The 22,622-nt window shown below is 50.3% G+C and overlaps 1 protein-coding gene across 1 annotated transcript in view; it reads right to left on the bottom strand.

Moving 5' to 3' along the window:
- Positions 1-22,622, bottom strand: part of LMX1A (LIM homeobox transcription factor 1 alpha) — a 155,948-nt gene that overhangs the window by 87,573 nt on the left and 45,753 nt on the right. The gene's annotated exons all lie outside the window — the stretch shown is intronic.

Here is a 22,622-nt window from a genome sequence, read left to right on the forward strand (position 1 = left end):
TTAGAAAAAGGACAGCCCCTCTCCTTGGCCAGTAGAGAAAAACCAGCCCAGCACTGGTCCAGACTCAAAGGCTGAAGTCCAAGGGGAGGCAGGACCCCAAGCGGTCACTGTACGGAGCGGGGAGAGGTGGGGTAGGCAGAAGGGCCAGCAGCTAGAGTCCAGCAGGCTGGGTTGACCCCCACCTTCATGGCTTTCACCATCTCTGTGCCTATGGACAAATTACGCAAAATGCCTGAACCTCGATGTTCTCATCTTTAAGAGAGGTTCAGTCATTCCAACCATGCAGGGCTCTTGTATCAGATGAGTTAACTTATGCAAAAGCACCCAGTAAATCTTAGCGCCCTCCTTTTCTTTCTGGCAGGCCTGGGACCTGTGCAGGAAGTGCCCTGACAGATTGCATAAATCTCACCCGGAAGCCAGGAGCCAGGGAAGAGCCTGAAACGCCAGTTCCTTTCACTTCACGCTGGACCATCGACTGTTCTAAATCTCCTACCTCTGTGCTCCTGGACAAAGAAAGCACACGGCTTTGAAAACCAGAGTCTGAGGATTCCACGTTGGTTTTACCCTGATCAAGGGACACTAACCTCCCTCTGCCTCAGTTTCCCCTAATTCAGTAAAGATGGAACCGGAACATTCAGGGTGGAGGGGAGAGTGCCCACCACATACCAGGCACCAAAACTTGCACTGTCTATATTTTCTCTCCTTTGATCATCACAAGAGCCCTACAGGGTTATTTGCCACAGAGTCACTTTGCAGATGAGGATTTGGAGATTCGGGAAGGTAAATTGCCTGAGACCAACCAGAAAGATCACGTGGGGCCCCAGGCTTCAAATTCAGCCTACCCAGTTCTAAAGACAAGTCCCTTTCCAATTTCTGAACACCTCTCAGAGGTGTTCTGAGCATTTGCAAGGCTGTGTCTAGAAAGAGAGAAAAGTAAATGATAACACCACATGATAAAGAATGGTACCAGAAAGGAGTGGACAGTTCTGCAGGGTGCAAGGTGCAATGACCTTAAGTCTCATCTTTCTGCCCCACTTATCACCCACCTAGGTTAAAACCCAGGAGGCAATTACAGTGGGCATTACTATTAAGGTTAGTTAAGGAAAAATAAATCAAGGCCGTCCCGTTGTGTTTGTCTTGATCATAGGAAGCATATGAGCTTTAAAAATGCAAACTGCTAATTGTCTGAATGACCTCCTAGTCCACTGCCTAGCCAGCTGCCTCGGGGTGGAGTGGACTTCCTCCCAAAGAATCCACCTGACCAAGGGGCACCTGGGGGGCTCAGTCGTTAAGCATCTGCCTTTGGCTCAGGTCATGAGCCCAGGGTCCTGGGATCGAGCCCCGTATCGGGCTCCCTGCTCAGTGGGAAGCCTGAGCCACTCAGTTACATCTGTGAATTATTTTATCCTTTTGTGTCCCAGAACACTGGTGCACTTCGTCCAGGAAGGGTGATGAATCCCTCTGCTCCAACAGTCTAGCATCTATAGTATCGCTTCATTTTAACTCCCAGGCAGCACCTCCTACAAGGGCCACACCTGTCCCCTGAGCCACCATCCCCAAGCTTAAAACAAAGTCCTGTTGAAGAATACTCTATTCCCAACAAACCCATAAAAAGTCAATTAGAGGAAAATCATCCATGTTCCAAAATGCATCTTGGCTTCGCTTCAAAACAGGAAAAAAAAAAAAAAAAAAAACCCTCAAAAACAACAATAAACCCACAGTGGACTGCTATGTTCTTCATTCTTCTAAAGACTCTTATTTCAAAAATCTGGTGTAGAGACCATTTCCCAAGACTTCTGCTATTGTGTAAATCGAGGTACGCCTGTCCTGAGAATGAACTCCCAGCCAGGGTCCCTTGTTTGGTTGTATAGTATAGAGCCGGACTGAGTTATTCATTAACTTCCTGTATGAAAACCGAATAATAAAACTGAAGTGTGTTAAACAAATCCAGATGAGGGGGTTTAAATCACCTCCAAGTCACCAGGCTTACAACCGCTCTCATTTCCCCTGGAACAAATATGCTCTACCTTGCTCCAGCCCCACGTTATTAAATGGAGATAACAATATTTATGCCCATCCCAGGGGGTGACTGGATGGACAGCTCTCCCGGGCTGGGCCAGCACGAAAGAAGAACTGAGAGGCAGTGGTGGGGGGGTGGGGACGGGCAGGTGGCCCCCCAAGTCCCCTTCCAGCTCTGTGATTCCAAAACACGGGCAGAGATTAGGGGCAGCGAGGGGTCTGGGGATGAGAAGCGTCGTGGGTCAGAGCAGAGACACTCCTGGGCCTAGCCTCCGTGAGAGTCAAACCCTTCACCCCTTTGTAACAGCCACTTAGCTCTGATTTCTCCCCAGGGATTTATGTGCAAGCCAACAGCTGTCTCCTCCGCAGCAGAGAACTGCAAGGCAACGCGCGGGCGACACCAGCCAAGGCCCTCCCCAGGCCGGGCCTGCAAGCAGCCGACATGTGCTTAAAGAGTCCAATCCTGGGGGGACTCCGTGTCGCCTAGGTTACCGCCGAGGACTGTGTTTTCCTTTATTACAACAGAAAATGTGCGTTCTCCAGGGACTGTTCAAACATCTGTATGGGGGACGCCGCGAGTGTGTGTCTGTCCTTGCACGCACACGTATGCACACGTACGCACACGTACACACACACACACACACTTGGCCGGCCATGGCAGTCCTGACCCAGCTCTACAAACAACCCTCTCCAGATACTTAACAGTCACGGTGCCCGACCGTGGTCCCGGCAGCCAGCCCGCTGCAGAGGTGCGGCAGAGCGGCTGCATTGGAGGCGAAGAGCCTCAGACCGCTAATTAAAGTAGAGGAAGTGATCTCGTCCTCAAATTTCCTTCAGATTTCACCCCATAAAAATCACTAGGTAATATCCGATGGGCAGAGCGAGGCACCAGTGTGAGCAGCTGGGCCGCATGGACACAGCAAACAGACCGGCGGGCCTTGCTGGGGCGCCCCACACACCAGGCCAGAGCTGGGGGCCCACGTGCCCCAGGGCCTCGCCTCATCCTCTGCCATCCCATTCTGAAGTCACAGCGAAGTGTGCACCTGCAGTTGCCATGGGGAGGGGCATGGAGGATGCAACTTAAAAACCCACTGACCCCGAAGTCACCAGAACGTGTGCTCGGCCACCTTTCTCGGACTGTCACCGAGAGAAAGGAGAGCCAGGGGCCCTGGTACTCACATGAGCAAAATGGCGCTGCAGAACTCTCCAGAGGGGTCCCTGGGCTAGGGAGCACTCTAACAGGCATCTGGGGCCATTGGTCTCCCAAGCCTGGCCCCAGAGTCAGATGCAAAGTGTCCCAGCAACTGCCATGGGGAGGGACATGAAATTCTTGCAGAGAAATGTTGTGAGGGCTCCCTGGCCTTGAATCTCACCAACCTCTCCTCCCATCACACATCTCACATGAGGCCATATATAAAAGTGTTCATGTGTCCAGTGTCCAAAATCTCAGGACTGACCACCCCTGTGAGTGTCATTAGGGGCACACAATCACAAACAATGTTGTCCTGCGAGGCAGGAAGCACGGAGTGTGGGTCGAGGGCTGAGTTTGGGTCCCACTTGTAGGCCTCATCATACACCTGGAGAAAGAAGACAGCGCCCACCCTGCCAGCCTCAGGGGGCCACTGCAGGGTAAATGTGACAGGCGTGCTTTACAAACGCTCAAGCTGCTCACGCGTTTAAGGTCTTACTTGCCACCTCAGGGTCAGCCAGCTTCCGTGAAGAACTTGGTCCAGGCAGTATCCGGCCCGGGCTGCACACCAGAAGCACCTGAGAAACTTTTCTAAAATAACAAAACATAGGCCCCATGGCTGGGGATCCCAGTTCAATTGTTCTAACATGTAGTTGGGGAGTGGGGAGGTTGGGGAGGGCCACCGGACTAGCAGAAAGAAAACAGCGACAGGCGACAGGCCTGGGCCTCCCTTCCAGTAAACGTGTGCAGTACACCTGGGCCAGACCCACAGAGCCCTCAGTTTATGTATCAATGAAATGGACATCGTAATACCTGCATCTAAACTCCAGTACTCATCTCATTGATGTTTGCTGAATACCTACTATACTCATTTCTTCTGGCCTCCGTGAAAAATGACCACGAACTTGGTGGCTTAAAACAACAGATATTTATTCTTCACAGTTCTGGGGGGGTCAGAACTGTGTCACGAGGTGGATAGGAAGGTCTCAGCAGGGTCATAATGCCCTCCAGAGGCTTTGGTGGAAAATCTGTGCCTTGCCTCTTCCAGTTTCTGGTAGCTGCTGACATTCCTTGGCTTGTGACCACATCACTCCAATCTCTACGTGTATCTTCACATCACCCCGGAGTGTGTGTGTGTGTGTGTGTGTGTGTGTGTGTGTGTGTGTGAGCATGTGTGTAAGATCTCCCCCTGCCTCTCTTTAGGACTCACCTGGATAATCCAGGATAATCTCTTCTCAAGATCCTTAACTTAATCACACCTGCAAAGGTCCTTTTTCCAAATGAGGTCACACTGACAGGCTGCAGGGGTTAGGAACGGGTATCTTTGCGGGAACCGTTTCAGCCCACTACACCTACCGTGGGTCAGACGTTGGGCTAACTGCTGGGAACACAGCCGACTGTAAGATGCTAACAACTCTCAAGGAGTGTTAAGAATTCCGGACTCTCAGACTTGAAAGACGCTACAGCAGTGGTTCTCCAGGTGTGCTCCCTGGACGAGCAGCAGCCCCTGGGAACTTGTTTGAAAGCCAGATTCCTGGCCCTCCTCCCCACCTTCTGAATCAGAAATTCAGGGTTGAAACCCAGCAATCTAGATGTATGGAGCCTGTTCTAACAAGGTGATTCTGATGCAGGTTTATGCTTGAGAACCACTGGACTAGAGGCGATGGAGTTCCTATATTCAAGCCTTCTTTCCCTAGTATCTCTGCTAAACTTATATCCAGCACCTGCTTAAATATCACCACTTCAGACACCTGTCTGTTCCATTGCTCACCGTTAATACGGATAGAAATGGCTTACAGTTATTACCAATAGAAGATCCTAAGGGCTGTTAGGACAGTTACCCTGCAAACTCCAGACATCACCAATACCCTCCACCTTCCCGAGAGTTCCTAGCGGCAGCAGATGACGGGGTCTACAGAGGGGATACGGAAGGAGGAAACATACAGGTGCTGGCTTTAAGGATGTGACCACCAGAATGCACAAACCAGCCAAAGGCTCAGGAATAGCAGCAAGTGTCTGTCCCTGGCTTAGAGGTGAAGGGGGTGGTTCAAGACCAGGTCGGCCTCTTTCCCTCTATGTGACATACCAGCTGACTGGATTTGGGCCCCTCACTTTACCTCTCTGGGCGTCAGTTTCCTCATCTATAAAATGAGGTAAGTGAACTGGACCATGTCTAATCATCAGTGACTCTTCCTGGGGCTAAAAGTGCGAGCTGAATTCAAAATAATGAGGATGCCCAATTTTGAATGCCTACTTGTAGCATGTGCTGTTTTAAACACTTGGACACATTTGGTCCTCATTTGAACCCCACGAGGTAGGTTCTGTCAATATCTCCATTTCATACATGAGAAACTGGTCAGGGAGGTTAAATAACTCTCCAGAAAGGACACAACTTAGGAAGTGGCCGGGCCGGGATTTAAACCTGTCCTCTGAACCACTATATGCTACCCAGCTGCTCACCACGGACAAGGACAGGCAGGGGTGGCTGGCAAAGGCACACACACTTACTTTTGGCTTTGAAAGACAGCCAACATACACCAGCTGTAAAAAGCAGAATTTGGCATCATGTTCCTGGGCTTTTCTTTTTCTTTAGCAAATAGGGGGAAATGAGCACAGCTACTGGGAACCTCCTTTTTATAGCAGACTCATAGTTGCCCACCCTGGAAACATTGTTTTCATCTTAAAAGCTCTGAGAACCACACAGAGAGGAAGCAAGGCTCAGAAGGTGAGGCAGCCGTAGGAGTGGTTGTTATACAGTGCAAGGCAGAGGGGAAGGAGAAGACAGGTTGGACACGCGAGGTGGCTCTGAGGTTTGTTCAGAGCAGAGAGGCCCAGCATCACTCCAGCAGGCCACCTGTGCAGCGGGATGCTCAGCCCGCAGCATCCCCCTGTGTACCCACCAGCGAAGAGATTGCATTGAGGCTTGAAAATGCCTGATGATGAAAATTATTCCCCTTTATCTCTTCTAGGGAGGCGTCATTCATCTGCTCATTCCCTCAAAATGTGTGCAAGGTGGTGGGCCTCAGAGATGAACAAGACCCAGGGAACTGGAACAAATACACCCAGGGCTGCTGACAATCCTCTGCCCCAGCCCGGAGCACTGGTCATACTCCCTGTCAACATCGGAAACACGTACTGGGGCCGAGCTTTCTGCAGGACACTGGGCTAGATGCCCTCAAGGAAAGCAAGGGCTCAGGAAGATTTCAGTTAAACCTGGGTTCCGGGTAGTCAATTTCTATTTGGGTTTCATTTGTCATGGGCCACGCAGACATTGCACAACTAATTAACATAGGATCAATGTGCACAAGTTTAAAAGAACTTTACGGACAATATCTGGTCCTCAAAACCAGTCTCTGAACCAGGAGGGACCACTCTTCCTGGTTCAGTGGGGGCCGGTCCGTCTCCTCTGTTGTCTCATCTGCAGACTGAAAGACCTGAGCTGAAACGTAAGACCCTTTCCAGCTCTAAAAGCTGTGACACGGAGACTCACAGTCTAAGACTTGGAGAGAGCGAGGGAAGAGGCCACGGGAGGCCACAGGAGGCCACAGGGGGGCACATAACAGTGACAGGCGATGCTGGCTGAGTACGTGCCGTGGACACGAAGCTAAATGCCACACAAGGGGGTGCACCCAGAGCCCTACGGTGAGACGGGCATGAATGCTAGATCCCTAGTCTGTACAGGAAGGAACGGAGACACAGAGTCTTCACACACCTGCGCCAGGTAACGCAGCTAGTAAGCACAGGGGCCAATGTGAAAACACAATCAAGTATGAGCCTGGAGACTGAGTTGCCAACCACCGCCCTGCCTGGTCAGCCCAGGAGGGGAGGTGGCTGTACGGACTTGGCGGACAAGCCCAGACCTTCTAGTTATAAACCCGTTCAGCCAGACCTCAGCAACCCCCGCAGCATTTGGGGTGCCTACGTCTCTAACAGTAGTACTGACTCTACAAAGCTTAAGGGTAAGTTACAAGCCAAGAGTCAGAACGCCAGGAATAACTTGACAGTAAGTTTCTAAAGGCGTGATGTCTAGGGTTGGTCCATGGTTGGCCGGGGTCTAGGGACACAGCACCCCTGGCTGCTGCTGAGGGCAGGGTCAACTGCTACAGCTCCCCTGGAAGGACAATGGGGCAAAGTCATCAAAAGCCTTAAAAACGTACAGACCATTTAGACTCAGCAATTCCTCTTCTAGGGATTTAATATAAGTACCTTTATCCATTTCTGACCCTTCAGCAGTTAAACCTCTGTGTACCTAATAAAAGCAATGGTACTGCTCCCCATAAAAATGCAATGCACATGAATGTTTGCATGCAGTTACAGAGGACACATGTATGCCAATCTAAAGCCTATCTGAGTTTCAGCTTTGAATCCCTGAAAAAAAAAAAAAAAAAAAACAAATCAAGGATGCCCAACACCTAGATCATAATGGCACATAAATCCAGTTTAACACTACGCAGCCATTGAAACTGATATTGGAAATGTGAAAGCACTTTTCATGCGATGGGAAAGTGTTAATGATTAATTGTTAAATGCAAAAGCAGTTTATAAGATAATATGTATAATGCGATGCCTATAAAAATATAGAGATGAGGCCTAGTAACAAAACATTAACAGTGATTATTTCTAGATGGTGCAATGATATATTATTTTCATTTCTTTTTTATATATCCCAAATTCTCTATAAATATGTCATTCTTTCATAATCAGATATAACTATTCTTTTGAAGAGAAATAACCTAATGACATTATCTTGAGAAAGCTTAAGTTTCTTTTTTTTTTTCTTCTGCTCAGATATAAGCCCCCAGCCCTGCTAAGGACAGGGGCATCTGTGTCAACACTGCAATCAAAGTGTATGATCAGTGGATAAATTCCACCTACTTGTGTGTAAAAGTGGAGATACTTTTCTCCTCGAGAGAGAGAGAGAGGGAAACATGAGTATCAAACCCATGAATGGAAAGGTAAGGGGTCCTGGCCCTTTAAGAAGAGGACCCTCCCTAGTGCCAATCCTCAGCCCCAGCCCCCCAGAGAAAACTAGCTCCCTGGAGGCACAGGGGAGGAGAGCAGCAATAAACATAAGGTTCATGTGGCTGGTAGCAGTAAATGGAACAGACGGGCCTGGAATCTTTGCTTCAGGTCTGGGGCACCATCCTAAACAACAGGAGAGAATATTGAACATTTATTCTTCTCTTGTTCTAAATATTTCTTTGGCCAGAAAAGGTTGGTTGGAAACAGTCATAACCTTTTTGAGAATTGATTAAAGATCCAGTTTTTAAATCCCACCCAAATTATATACATAAATAGAAGCCAATAAATCTGTGAATTCTTGTGAATTCTTTTAAATCACTGAAATATACACATAAAGACAACCACGTATTTCTAAGGGACATACAGCTAGAAAGCAAAATGGTAAGTTAACCCCAAAATTTCTTTCCAACCTACACAGATTCACCGAAGCAACCTGATGCTCCACACTGTCAGCAAAAGTGCATGCTTTTCCTTCTCGAACAGATTTGATCACATCACCGTGCTGTTGAAAAGCCCACATCAGAGCCCCACGTCCAAACTTAGCCTATGAAACCCATCTTGGCCTCAAATGCCACCCTGACCGAACCCTGTGCCCTGCCCAAGGCTTGCCACAGCTTGCCAGTCCTTAAGAACACTCTCTTGTGTTGCTTATACTCCTTCCTTTGCAGAATGCTACTTCCTAACCTCCCTCACCCCACTCTGCCAGATTTTACCCATCCTGAGACACTTTCTCTCCAAAAGATATGGTGAAACGGTGAGTGTCAAACTTATACAGGATGTTCCTCAAAGATCACAAAATCTTCCTGCACAAGAAGGGGTCTGACGTGGGAATCTATCAGTTGAAGTGGGAAGGGCATTACAGATGGGGAAGAAGAGCATTTGCAAGGTGCAGCGATGCATACCAGGGCACGAAGCGTGAGACAGGGAATGGAAGAGCCAAGGAAGGTCCTACTGGGCTCACCGGAGTTTACCATCTCAGAGGAGAGGTGCCAGCTTTACCCGACAAAATGCAGACGTGGTGTGGGAATGCCACCAAGAAGGCGTGTGGCCAACGCAGAAGGGCCAGTACCAAACATCACCCCCACTCTGAAGCCTTCCTTCACGGTCTCTGTTCAGAATTACTTGCTTTTGCCCTGATTACTTAGAGCATCCTCCCCATACCTCAAGTGTAGCATAAACAGCAGATGCCTGCCCCCCACCCTCAGCTACCAAATCAGATCTGGTACATTTCAGATTTGGTGCATTTGAGGCCCAGGCCCCCCAGCCGAGTTCCCTCTCACACATGCTTTTTCTAGTATGAATGAGTAGACACTACAAAGAACTTCCTGAACTGGCTGGTGTTACAAGCAATGTAACTTTGTGTTTTATTTTGTTTCTAAAGAATGTGCATTTCCTCTCCCTTACTGTGTAGGTTACAAGAAAGGCTGCCGGGTTTGAATTTGCTTGATTTAGCAGGAGAGTCAATCCACATTTAGCAAGTGTGTTAGCTTCTGCATTTGTAACAAGCTCCTTGGGTGATTCCCACTTACATGGAAGTTTGCAAAGCAGCAACATATATGCCCTGGTCTGAGCTGACTCAGTTAATTCTCTATGTGTCTCTCTTCCCCATCAGACTATAGAGTGTCTTAGATGTCTCTAGAGCCCCAAGCACAACTCTTGGGACATTAGGTCCTGAATGAATGAACATGTAAACTCCACTGTCTATCCCCTGCTCACTCAGACCTTCTGCCCTTGTGTCCACCCAGGTACTGAAAATTTCTTTCCTTCAGAGGTTAAAATACAGGCTCTCTTTCCTAGTTGCACACTAGAATTAACAGGGGGTGGGGGTGGGGGTGGGGGGGTTAAAACAGATGCTCAAGCCACATCCCCACTGGTCCTGGTATAATCGGTCTGGGCAGGACCCAGGAATCAGTTCCTAGAGCTTCTCAAGAAAGGAATCCTGCCTCCTTTGTCTCATCAAGCAAACACAAGGCTGAAAGCAACCCTGTAAGTTTCAACTCCCAGTGAGGCTAAAATGGTAAAAGGGTCTAATATAAAGTCTCTGGATGTCCCCAGCTCACACATAAGGAGCAAAACACTCAACACTGAAAAGCAAGACGGTGGGCAATGGTCTTAAGGCCTCTGCATTCTGGATGAATACTGTGGTGGTCAGGGAGGGCTAGTGGCTGGACATGTGTAGAAATAGAAATGGATTCCCAGAAGACTCTAGACCAACTTTAGGCACTTACTGTGACCTCCAGGGCTGAGTCCCAAATGACCTTAAGACCTTGCAGCCCACTGAGCCAGGAAGAAGGTTCACCCTTGCTCCACCACGCCCCAGCCTTGGTGTCAGTAGAACTGAGTCCCATTATCAGCATCAATGCTATCCAGCTTTGGGAACTCAGGCACGTCCTTCAACCTCTCAAAGCCCAATACCTCATCTGGAAAATTCCTCCATCTGCAAAATGGGGATAATCAAACCCAGCTCACTGCACCAAGCTGTGCAAAGCTTCAATGTGACAATATATGTCAAGTGTCTATCCCATTAAAAGCCAACTGCCATTTCCTAAACCAGGAAAGCAAAGTCATAGGACATAAAGACAATTCGAGGTGTTCCTTGAAAAAGTCGCCTCACTTGACTTGCAAGAGTTAAAACTCGAGACAAAGGTTGAAACCTAAAATGTCCCAGAGAGGCATCCTCTCCGGTGCAGGTACTAAAGCCCCTTGGCTGACCTCTCCCTTTCTCAGTGCAGGCGTGCTTTTCTCCGGCAGGGCCAGGGAGTTGGGGAGACGAGAGCTAATTTATTGCCAGCAAGGACCTCTGTCACTTAAAGACTAAATGGTTCTGGAGGCTCAAGTGCAACTTTCAGCTGACAGGCTTGTGGCCCAGTCAGTGGGGGGGCACGACCAGGGCAGAGGCCCCTGTCAGCAGGGGTCAACGGGAGGAATTCCGTACAATCGGCCAAAGGGTTCGTTCTAAAGAGAGATGGAGCAGCACGTCCGTGGCGCTGCAGGCCTGGGCTCGGACACACACAGTCGGGAGGCCCAGCCGCAAGAAGAGACCAATTAACACGGGGCCCCGGGGGGCTGAGAATGACATTCTAAGTGCCATTCTGGACTTGGGCGGCTGACCTCTGGCCAGAGCCGAGGTGGCTGGTCTGTGCGAAATGCTACCGCGCCATCTGACATCATCTCTCATCTCAGTGTTCCAGAAGGAACAGAGGCAGCGTGTTCCTTAGACAGGAGTCTCTAAGGCCCACAGAAGGGACTGCAGCTTTGGGAAACAGCCAAAAGAATCCACAATAAGCATAGCACATGACCACACGTGATACTGGGCAGCCACGAACAATGATGGAGAGAGAGAGACGCCATAGGATCAAAGGAGGTACTTACTTTGTGAGGGTAACATAAAATGATGCCGACGCTCTGACTTCAGCTGTGAAGTGCGTCTGCATGTGGGAAGGAAAATTCTGAGCATCTCTCAGATGCTGAGCTCATTACAAGAATAATTTTACTTAATCCTCACAACACCAAGAGTATTGTTTATTTTTCCCACTTTGCAGATGAAAAAATGAGACTCACAGAGGCTGACTGACTTGTCTAGGGGGGTAGCAGGGTTCGGAATGCACGGCTGTAACAAAGCCAGTGTGCTTCTGGCAGACCTTGGCCCCTTTGTCTTCCCTTCAGGATCTGCTCTCTGACAAGAATGTGGTGATGGACCTCTCTCTGGGTGTTTGAAGACTAAAACGAAAAGGCAAGTTCCCTTGTGGATGGATCCGAGGTTTCCAAGAGCAGCTAGAAGACGCATTTACCAACCAGGGAGTCTAGGACCTATGCCTCCTTGCAGCCAGTCCTGGCTACATGGCCGTCTAGGGATCAGGCGGGGCCACCAAACTCACACTCTTGAGTTCCTGCCTCACTTCTGGCCACGGGGCCATGCTCTCTATCGTGGAAAGCCCTTAATACCACAGGATGGAAGGTATTCTCCGCCTGAAAGATATCATTATTGAATAAAAGGGGAGGGAAAACAGAAAAAGGGCATCAAAGCCTAAATAAATAACATCAGCATGAAATCTTTAATGAATGGCTCATCCAATGCGATCCACTGAAATCCGGAAGGTTTAGCAAAAGATGCCTTAAACCCAGTTTATACTGCAAATCAGCCATGAAGAAAAGTCAACACCAAGTTAATCCCCATTTAATAATTCAGTTTCAGGATGTTAAAACATATTTCTCTTGGAGCTCCTGCATGTATGACTGATAACAGGGCAACCAAGAAACATGCTACCAAAAAAAAAAGAAAAAAAAAAAACGGAAGAAAAAAGAAAGAAAAGAGACAAGTATTCTTTCAGGGACTATACTATTAAAGGTGGTAGTTAGCTCCTCCTGACGCCTGACTTCATCTCCCAAATCCTTTCTTTTCCCCCCTTCAGACCTTCTCTCAGTCAGGAAAAATTAAGCCCTGCTTTGGGGCCTGGCCTTGACCCTTTGACCCAGCATGACTGTCAGGTCACTGGTTCAGATACCTAAAACTGGCTGCCCAAGAGGCTCTGTGGGGCAATAGCCACTGAATCAGAAAACCCTGCCCTCAGAACTCTTTGGGAAGTCAATTACATGGTGATGGATTCATCAGAAGCCCAGCTGAGCATGACACCAACAGGTGGTAGCAGGCCCACCCCTGACCGATGCACCCTTCAGAGCCCATACGATCCTCAGCTGACGTCCAGAGTTCTCACCAATTCATGTTGATCTCAGAGCTCACCAGAATCTGTCATCAACTACAATGTGCTCCCAACCTGAGACCTGTATACTTAATTCTCCCCTTGGCTTTCCAGAAAGGGCTTCCTCATCGCTAAGGGACTGGGGCCATTTCTAGGATCTTCCTCAGCAGAGTTCCCCAGACACCCCAGAAAGTGCCCAACACAACCTTCTTCCCCATCAGAACCTTGACCTGACCCCAGTTAAGGCTGCTCCCTTCCCCCAACCTCCCTCACTTCCAAGTGCAGAGAAAGTGGTTCTCCCCGGCTCTCCTCCTGAGAGCCGCATTTTATGTGCACATCAAGCAGGAAGACCCACAGTCAAGTCCGCCACTGACCACAGAGTGCCCAGCTCTGTCTCCCCATGGCTGCTCGGCTCCCCATGGCCCCTCCCTGGATGCCTCCGCAGTGCGGGCAACTGTGCGGAAATTAAAAGCAAATTTGCATCACCTTTGCTCAGTGCTTGAGCGCTCCGTTTTCATTTGCATTTTATTTGCACAGCACTTGCATATAATATTGTCGAAATGCCCAGAATTCTCCCTGCCCCCTCCCCACCCCGCCTGCTTCTCCTTACCCAGGAATCCCAGGATGCCGGTGAACCCAGGAAAATTACAGACAGACTTGGGACCATGGGGGACTAAGCCAGAGAAGCGCCTGGGTGGCATCTCGGGGCGAGGGACTCTGAGGGGCAGGCATTTGATGGCGGTACATTCTGATGGAGAGTGAATCAGGAGCCCAGATACCTGCTTTCCTTATGCATGCAATCACTGTAAAATTCTCCTCACTGTCCACTGTGCCAATATGCACAATGGGGACTCAAAACCACCAGCTCCCAGGACCGGCTTTAACACAATCCTGAACCTGGTGAGAAGCCATGGGGCAGCTACCTTGTGCCATCTGTGGAAACTCTGATCGTCCGTTTCATATCCCTTCCCCCTTAACAAGTGAACTTTCTACAGCTCCGGTCCTCTGGGGTGTTACCCCTACCTGCCTGTCATCCCACCTGGCACCAGAACGGTTGGACCCTGCAAACCCAGAGCCCCCCGCGCCCCCCCCGACACATACATAGCATCTGGCTCACGCCACACTAGCAGGAATTGAAGACACCCTCCTCCCAAACACACTCTGCTGCCAGTGCAATACTATAACATGCCAGGGTTTCTCTAAGACCTGAAATTCGCTTGAAACACGCACACACACAGGATGAGGAGGGGCTCGCAACCACGCCGCATCACCCCCCCCCCGAAACCATTCTCGGTTCTCGCACCACTAACTCAGGCGCGAGCCCGCCTCCCTGTTTACACAGCCAAGCGGCTTCCAACCTGGTGGAATTCAATGTCAAAAAAAAAAAAAAAAAAAAGTCGAGAAAGCTTTGCTAAATATGCTCCTCCAGTGTCAAAATTGACAGCCAGGTTCCAAGATGTACTTTAAGGAGAAAACAAAATTGGGGCAAAGCCATGGGATCGTGAAAACAGAAAGGACACACACAATGAACACAGATTAAACGGGTTCTTTTCTTTTTTTCCTTTGTTTTCAACTGTTGCCAAGTTATTTATCCCTAGAAAGCCGCTTACTTCTTCAAGATGAAGTATTTCTTTGTGAGATGACTTATTTCACTTGGTTTTACTTATGTATTTGGCTCTCGGGGACTGGGCCAGGGAGAGGGGGGCAGGGGCCGGGAATACCGAATCACAGAAACGCAGGCAAAGACATCTTCAAAACATCGTTCGCCTTCTCCTTCTGCAGCGGAGGACCCTGCAAGGCCCACGTGTCACTCACCTGCAGTTCGGGGGCTTTCCCAAAGCCATGCAGACAGATGCTCACACAGCAGAGCCAGCAGGAAACCCCTGACTCCCGCCTCCCCCTCCCCTTCACTCACACTTTTCTACCGAAAGAAGAGGATGTTCTCAGATGTTGGTGATGCTGGTCAAAGCTTTCCTCCTCACTCCCTAACTACCCCTTGACAATGATGGTCCAAGGCCTGCCCTCAGTTTCTCCAACTGTCCATCAAAAATACCTGTGCCCAATCACTTTTTACTTCACCTGGGTACCACGAAGATGAAAGACCAGGGGCACCTGGGTGGCTCAGTTGGTTAAGTGGCTGCCTTCGGCTCAGGTCGTGATCCCAGTGTCCTGGGATTGGGCCCCACATTGGGCTCCTTGCTCAGCGGGGAGCGTGCTTCTCCCTCTCCCTCTGCCTGCTGCTCCCCCTGCTTGTGCTCTCTATCTCTCTGTGTTGAATAAATAAAATTAAAAAAAAAAAAAGATGAAAGACCAGGATTACTGAATGCTTGGTGATCATTTTTTACAAAATCACAGCCCACAAAGTTGCCCGGAGACCCTAAGATAATCATTTTACAAAATCACTGCCCACAAAGTTGCCCAGTGACCCTAGGATAATCTTCCCTAGGATTCCCCCTCTTTAGAGAAAAGTGCGAAGCTTCTCTCTCCAGGTGCATGGGGAGGCTGCCAGTGGCTAGCAGTGGAACCCACCCACCCCCAACTCAGAATCGTTGCTTTTCACCCGGGCTCCTCGGAAACTCAGAACAAAGTTTCATGTGTCCGCCTGAAGGATGCTCTAAGCCTGTGTCCTTGGAATACCTCCTGCCCCACACTCTCCCCTTCATTGCCTTGCCCCTTTCCTTGCATTCTTATTTCAATCATTTTATTGTACCTTTGTTGTCTTAGCTCAGGCTGCTACAACACACACCCCAGACTGTGGGGCTTAAACAACAAGCGCTTAGTTCTGGAGGCTGGAAGTCCAAAATCAAGGTGCCAAGGTGCCGGCAGATTTGGTTCCCGGCGAGGGCCTGCTTCCCGATCCGTAGATGGTGTCTTCTAGCTGTGTCCTCCCATGAGAGAGAGAGAGCTCCGCTCTCTTCCTCTTCTTAGAAGGGCACTAATCCCATCGTGAGGCCCCTCCCTTCATGACCTAATCTAACCCTAATTACCTCCGAAAGGCCCCGTCTCCAAACACTTTCACACTGGAGATCACAGTTCAACATGTGGATTTGTCGGGGGCGGGGGTTGGGGGGGGAGACACACAGATGTTCTGCCCACAGACTTTGCTGTGACTGTAAATTGCCTTAAATCAAGAGTGCAGTATAAATAATAATAATGAAATACTCAAGCTTTGAAAAGATAATGTATAATTTTTTATACATCTTGGGCCAAAACCAGGAATGTAGAGCTAGTGAGAACACTGTTTTTGTGCCAAGATTACAACACCAAGCAGAGAACTCCTAGAGGCTCCCAAATGTGCAGGTAAACCTGGGATGGGCTGCCTTTGCCTCCCCCTTTCCACAGCTCACGGAGTCCCTGCTGCAGGCATCCACCAAGTGATCATTTCCTTTATGACTCACAAGTGGCATCTGACTTAGGCCGAATGTGCTGGGGGCTGGGAATACTTTGTGGCTGGCTGACCTTGTACCCACTCTGGTGCTTTGGGTTGTTCATGGATCCTCGTCAAAATTTACAAAAGCACAAGACATATGAGAAGGGGGAAGCACATTCCTCAGCTGGAAGAGTGGCCAAGTAACCACAAACTGCTGGCCCTCCTGGGATCGTGCTGGTCACGGACTTGGCTTCAGCGGCCCAATGACTTGCGCCTCCAGACACCGCCTACGCCCACGCCTTCTTCACTCCGACCACCAGCCCTCCGGGTCCCAGGGAGGCAAAGCATGCTGGGGCGTAGGTGGGTACCTGTGGGGCTAAGGAAGGACCGGAGAAGGAAGCCACTTCTCCATACTCAGGGCCCTGCCGGATTCTCAGACCCGTCTGCCCCAATAGTGCTGCCCTAACAGTGGTCCTTCTAAATAGCCTGTGTGCAAGCTACGGAGCTCCGGGTAGATTTCAAGGCAACAGCAACAGAGCATAAAATTTTCCACGTTTTCTACACAGGATGTCCTATCTGGTGTGTGTGTGCGCGCACGGTTTCTACACAGGACGTCCTATCTGGGGTGTGTGTGTGTGTGTGTGTGTGTGTGTGTGTGTGTGTTCCCAGACCAGATGCTGTTGTTTTCTTAAAGTGTACAACTTATCACTCCCGGGGTTCAGATTCTGGGCCCAGAGGAAGGAGGGAGTCAGGTAGACACTGTGCCACATGCTGGTTTAAAGTTTAGTTCTGGAGGTGGTCAGAAGTGAGGTGGGCAAGCCTGGCTCCTAGGTCACTCTGGAAAGGTTACTTAATCTTTCTGGGCCTCGGTATCCTCATCTAATAATAATAATAATAATAATAATAATAATAATAATAATAGAGCCCATCTCATGGGATTGGGAGAATCATGGTATGCCATATAAATGTTGCCTCTCCCTCTCAAAATAAGTCTCATCCTTCAAGACTACAGCCTGGTCTCAGAATGAAAAAGGAACCCACCCAGCAGCCATGAGCATAGTTCAGCCTTCTCTCAATTATTTTCAAAAACATAACATTTCCTGTTTGGGACCATCTCGCCCAGAATAGGCCTCCTCTAAACCTGGTCGTCAAGGGCACGCAGGACTGGTTTGGATGAGCAGTAAAATAATGGAAATTATCTGCTGTGAGTCTGTGCTTTTTTTCTACTCCCTCAACCCCAATAACTAAGAATGAACTGTACACAGTTAATGCTCTTACCTAAACACAATGCAAATCTTATCAGGTCACTTGCCTGCTTCAAAGGGGACTTTCAATGGGTCCCTAAATGCAAGCTCCTTACATGACATCCTGAAGATGTCCCTGATCTGACCCTGGTCGACCCTCCCTGCCCCATCATCTGCCAGTCCCCATCTTGGTCTCTGCAATCCCGCAATGTTGAACTATTGCTTTCTCCCCTGTGCACCTTGCCCGGTGCCTTTATTTATAGCGTCCCACCAGCCTGCAAAGTTTCTCCTCTCCATTTCTGCTCATTCTCATCAGGCATCACCTCCTCCTGGACGCCCTCCATGCATGACTACCATCTCCAACCCCACCAGCAGGCTGGGATGCCTCTCCTTCATGTTCTAGTTATAACTTGCACACTGTTTTGCCGCGAACCTTAGCACTTTGCATTATATTGATCTCTAGTCCTTGTCTCTGAGGCACTCGGGAATGTGGGCCTCCTGACAGCCAAGGACGGGTCTCTGTTGCTTTTGTGTGTGTGTGTCTCAAGTGCCCAGCACACAGCCGGTGTTTGTGGAAGGAAGGGAGGAGACGGAAATGTGCAGGTGGACTGGTCGACAGGGAGGGGGGACTTAGCTAAATAGCACTCTGCCAAAGTAAAGGGTCTCATGAACATATTGCCACCCAGCGGTGCGAGGGCCCTGGGTGGGAGGGCCTCTAAAAACACACGGGCAAGGGGGAGAGGAGGAAGGATGAAAGGAGAACACTTCTGACCTAGGACATTATCTGCACCGGGGTGTTCTCAAAAACTAGCACACGGGGGAAAAAGACATCGAGAGGGAGACCTTAAAGCTTAAGTTTGACAGGACTCAAGAGGCCAAATATTGCACCCAAAAAATCAACCTCTCCATCCGGGGCTGAGACAGGAATGGGGAGCTGCACGAGGGCGGGGAAGCAGAGAAGTCCCTATAACCGCTGTTCCTCTGGCCATGGCTCCTGGGTACACCTGCCACAGCAGAAAAGTCAAACTGGGTATTTACTGGTTGCTCCAAAGAAATAGAGGGATACAGAAATCTACCCCGAGTATCGGCAACATCCAACTCAAATCTGGTTCTTCTCCCTTTATTACTGGTCTCAATGACAGGCCTAAACGCTCCTGTTCAGAGCTCCTTGAAAACTACAGCAGGAGAGGCTGGCTCCAGAGGTGGGGCCTCAGAGATAAGAACAAACGAGCAAGAGCCATGGCACACGGGAGCTGGTGCAGCCCCTCTCACCCGATGTGTCTACAGAGAAGCCAACCTCCTCGCTGTCCAGCTCCTGCCTGGACCCATACTACTACCACCCCCAGCTAAACACCCACCCACCAGACATCCTTCGCTCCTTCACCCTCCTCCTCATCCCTCCCCCCGCCCTCTCAGTCTTCAGAACTTGAGTTGGTGGAATTTATAGATGCCTAACTTTGTGTGATGCTTTAGCTTCTAATTTAATAAACAGTCACTCCCCGCCTACCACTTCCATTTGAGATGGAGTGAATTCCCTTCCCAGTTGACTTTGGGCTACACCATAGGACTTGTGTGGCCAACGGAATGTGGGTCAATGGGTATGTGTGGTCTGGCTCCCAGCATCCTCCACAAGAACATGACCCAATGGCTGCAGATCCAATAAGATCAGTAAGACCTGAACCCAACCTGAAACTGGATGCCAAGTCCAGGCGACCAACAGCTTAAAAGAGAGTTGCCCCCACCAACACAGAGCACATCAGTAAGACATAGGTTTGGTTTTGTAAGTCCTGAGTCTCCAGATGCTTTGCGATGCAGCATTCCTGGGCCGATAGCTAATCAGTACACTCAGTACAAGTTAGCCTTAATGGTCAGCTTGTGCCTCCTCCATTTATCTGAACCACGCGGTGACAGTGCCCTCAAATGCAGTCAGCGCAGAAGGTCTCCAAATCTCACCACCAGCTTGTTGGCGGTGCTCACGCCATCACACACCTGGGATACAGTTTTCGGTTCTTCCTGGAGATAAGACGGCTGGTGGTTGGGCTGCCTCTTCTGCCTGACTTCCCACCATCGGCAGGATTTTCACTCTAGTCCTTATTGGAAACGGTGTGTGCCACACCACCTTCCTCCTTCTCCTCCCCGTCCGGGCAGCGGACAGAGGGAATTGGTCAGCAGGAGACAGGGCTCAGCCCCGAGTTCTCCTGGGCAGAAGACAGATGCTGTGTCTGTGCATATGGGCACTGGTAATGAGAACTCCCTGTGGCCCCATGCAAAGGAATCGGGCAGTGTGGGCAACACAGGCCAAACAAACCGTGCCTGTCCATCCATTTAGAGACATAACGGGTGCCCACGCACACTCTTACAATCACTCCTCAGGAGACGCTCGAGAGGTCACGTGTCATTTTCGGAGGAATGAGCCGCTCATCCTGAAAGCAACTCCCAGGTCAGATGATGGGACGTGTCCCTCTCCTGGATTATCATTCCCTCCCCCTCCGTTTGGTTGACATGGCTATTATTATGGATGATGCTAAGAGAGGCTCGGGGGCGTCTCGTGTTCTACAGTTGGTCCCCTCTGGAAAGAGGAGCTGCTTATGGAAAACCTCCTTTTCCGTCCTGAGTCAAGACATTCCTTGGGCGATTGGGGAGGAACCCCCTCCCCACCCCACCACCATTTGGAAGTGATTACCACCGCGATACCCTGACAGAGTGAATGATGCCTAGGGCTTGCTCCTGATGCTGAGCGAAGAGCCCGCCGCAGCATCCCCACCCCCAGCCCTTGGCACACGCTGCTCCAGCGAGCCTTGAATCCCACTTGGATGCGGATTTCCAAGGCTTGCTTTCCACTCTCTGATACATGGGATCAACGTTAATAACAAAAACCTGGCAGGGAAGGCACCTCTGCCTAGCAAGAGCCCCCAGTGGCCAAACCGAGGAAGTCCTGGTGGGGGGCTGGAGGGCAGACTGCCAGCTCATTTGTTACCTCCCGCCCCGAGATGCAAGGGAACCCCGTGACCTTGCTCTCAGACCTCTGCCTTCGCTCTGACAATAGCCGCAACCATCTGCGCGGTGGCTTCGTCCTCCCCTCTTTTCCAAGAACCTCCCTCACCACCTCCAGCTGGGTGCCAGTCCTTCCTGTGGGTTCTGCTCGTGCTGCAGACTCCTGGGGTTAACTTGCATCTCCGCGTGGCTCTCAGCAGCCTCCCTGGGGAGGAATCCACACCTTCGGGCACTGAGCATCACCAGGTGCTCAAGAAGCAAACCACCCACCTTCCCCAAGACCCACGAAAACCATTACCTCCTCATGTCTAGAGGAATGAGCGACAATGCTTGCCACCTACCCTGAACCGCCCTTTCTTCAAAGCTGTTTCGTTAGAGAGTCACAATAAAATCTCACGGAATAAATCATCTCCCCAATTTACAGATCAACAAAAGCCTCGGGAATGTGAAAACGTTGCCTAGCGCTCTGCCGGCGGTCAGTGGCCATCATCATTTGAACCCAGGTCCAGTAACTAAAGGCTCCTGCCCTCTGCTTTGTGTCCCAGAGTTTTAGGCTTACAGGATAGTTCTCTGAAGGCAGGGATGCTGGACCCCCCAGCAATTCATCCTCGCCTCATGCAGCATAAGCCTGAATTCTTCCTCGGTGATGGGTGAATACGATCCTTGCTCTCCGACCCAGACTTGGTCTCCTGCCACCTTCCTAACTTTCCGCTCCCCCTCCACCCAAGCTGGCTCGCTGGAGGAGTAGACTCTGCCTGCTGCAGATTAGAACACAAGTGAGTTGGGTGAGGGGATGAGAAGTGCCTCCTTTGTCTGCTCCTTTGTTTCCGACTCAATAGAAAGTTAGCGGATGGAGCCTTGCGAACTCAAAGCTGCCGCTCTCAAGACCCACAGGGCACCCAAGGCGGAGCTGAAAGTAAAAGGGAGCTGTTGGGTGCAGCCAGACATCACCACACCTGCTGAGGGGCCTGGAGACAAAGCAGATCCGTCTCTGGGCAGAACAAGCAAGTGACACCGGGCTCCTGGACCCGACCCAGCAGGGCAGTGGTATGGCCGCGGCCCACGCGCCTTGCCTCTCCCCCCTGCCTTCACTCTGCTCCCCTGTTTCTGGACTGGTCTTAGGTTAGCGGATGATCTGCAGAGGTCTGCAGGTCCTCAGGTCAGAAGTCCTCAGGGTGTATGAGCTGGGCACCGTGGAGGTAATCACAGCTGAGGGGCAGAACCAACCACCTGCACACACTCAGGTCCCTGCAATTCAGAGGGGATGCCCCATGGACGGGACTTGGGAAGGAGCCTGTATTTGATGATGGTTCTAGAATATTCTTGGGTAAATCTGATCATCTGCAGGACAATGAAAGAATTTTTTGTACAAAAGCCGCCACTATGCCAGGATGTGCTTCAACGTCCCCAGATCTGAACGTCTATTTCTCATCTGACTTGACCACTTCTTCCCGCATTCAAGGAGTTTTAGACTTATCTGGGATCTCATCCGCAGATGTAATGGAATCCCAAGAACTAAGCATTTCAGTCAACAGGATTCACATTTTTTCTTCCCTCGGGGCCCCTCACTCTTCCCCAGGAATGCCTGACTGGAATCAGAGTAGTCGGAATAAACTGCATCTACTCGTCTGAGTTTTCCAGACGACAGGCCTGAAGTGATACATAGTGCATCAGAGGTTCATAATCACACGGAAAACAATCTCCCGGGTGTAAAGTGAGTCCCGGGCCCAGCTGTCCCTGGACCACATTCCCAGGTTCATACGGGTTTGTGTGGCAAGAAATCTCCACTCAACTGGGTTCTCAAGCCACCAGAAGTCCCTAAGCCCATTCGGCTTCCACCTAGAGACTCATGCCAGGAGTACCCTGCCCCTCACGACCCCCAGGACAGCAAGTGACAGATGCGGGGGGCGGGGGGTGGGCACTGGCTGGCTCTTCGCAGCCTCATGCCCTTGCAGAGACACATCTGAAGATAGCAGTGGGTTCCAAGTGCCACACCAGAGGCCCGCACACTCCAAACTTTGGAGACCGTTGACTTCTTTCCCAGAATTGTCAAAGGTTCAGGCCCATCACCCTGGGTTGAGAGA

Source organism: Callorhinus ursinus, unplaced genomic scaffold (genome assembly GCF_003265705.2).
Source record: "Callorhinus ursinus isolate GAN/ISIS: 27379988/994484 unplaced genomic scaffold, GSC_fseal_2.0 scaffold54, whole genome shotgun sequence".
In the NCBI taxonomy this organism is placed as follows: Eukaryota; Metazoa; Chordata; class Mammalia; order Carnivora; family Otariidae; genus Callorhinus; species Callorhinus ursinus.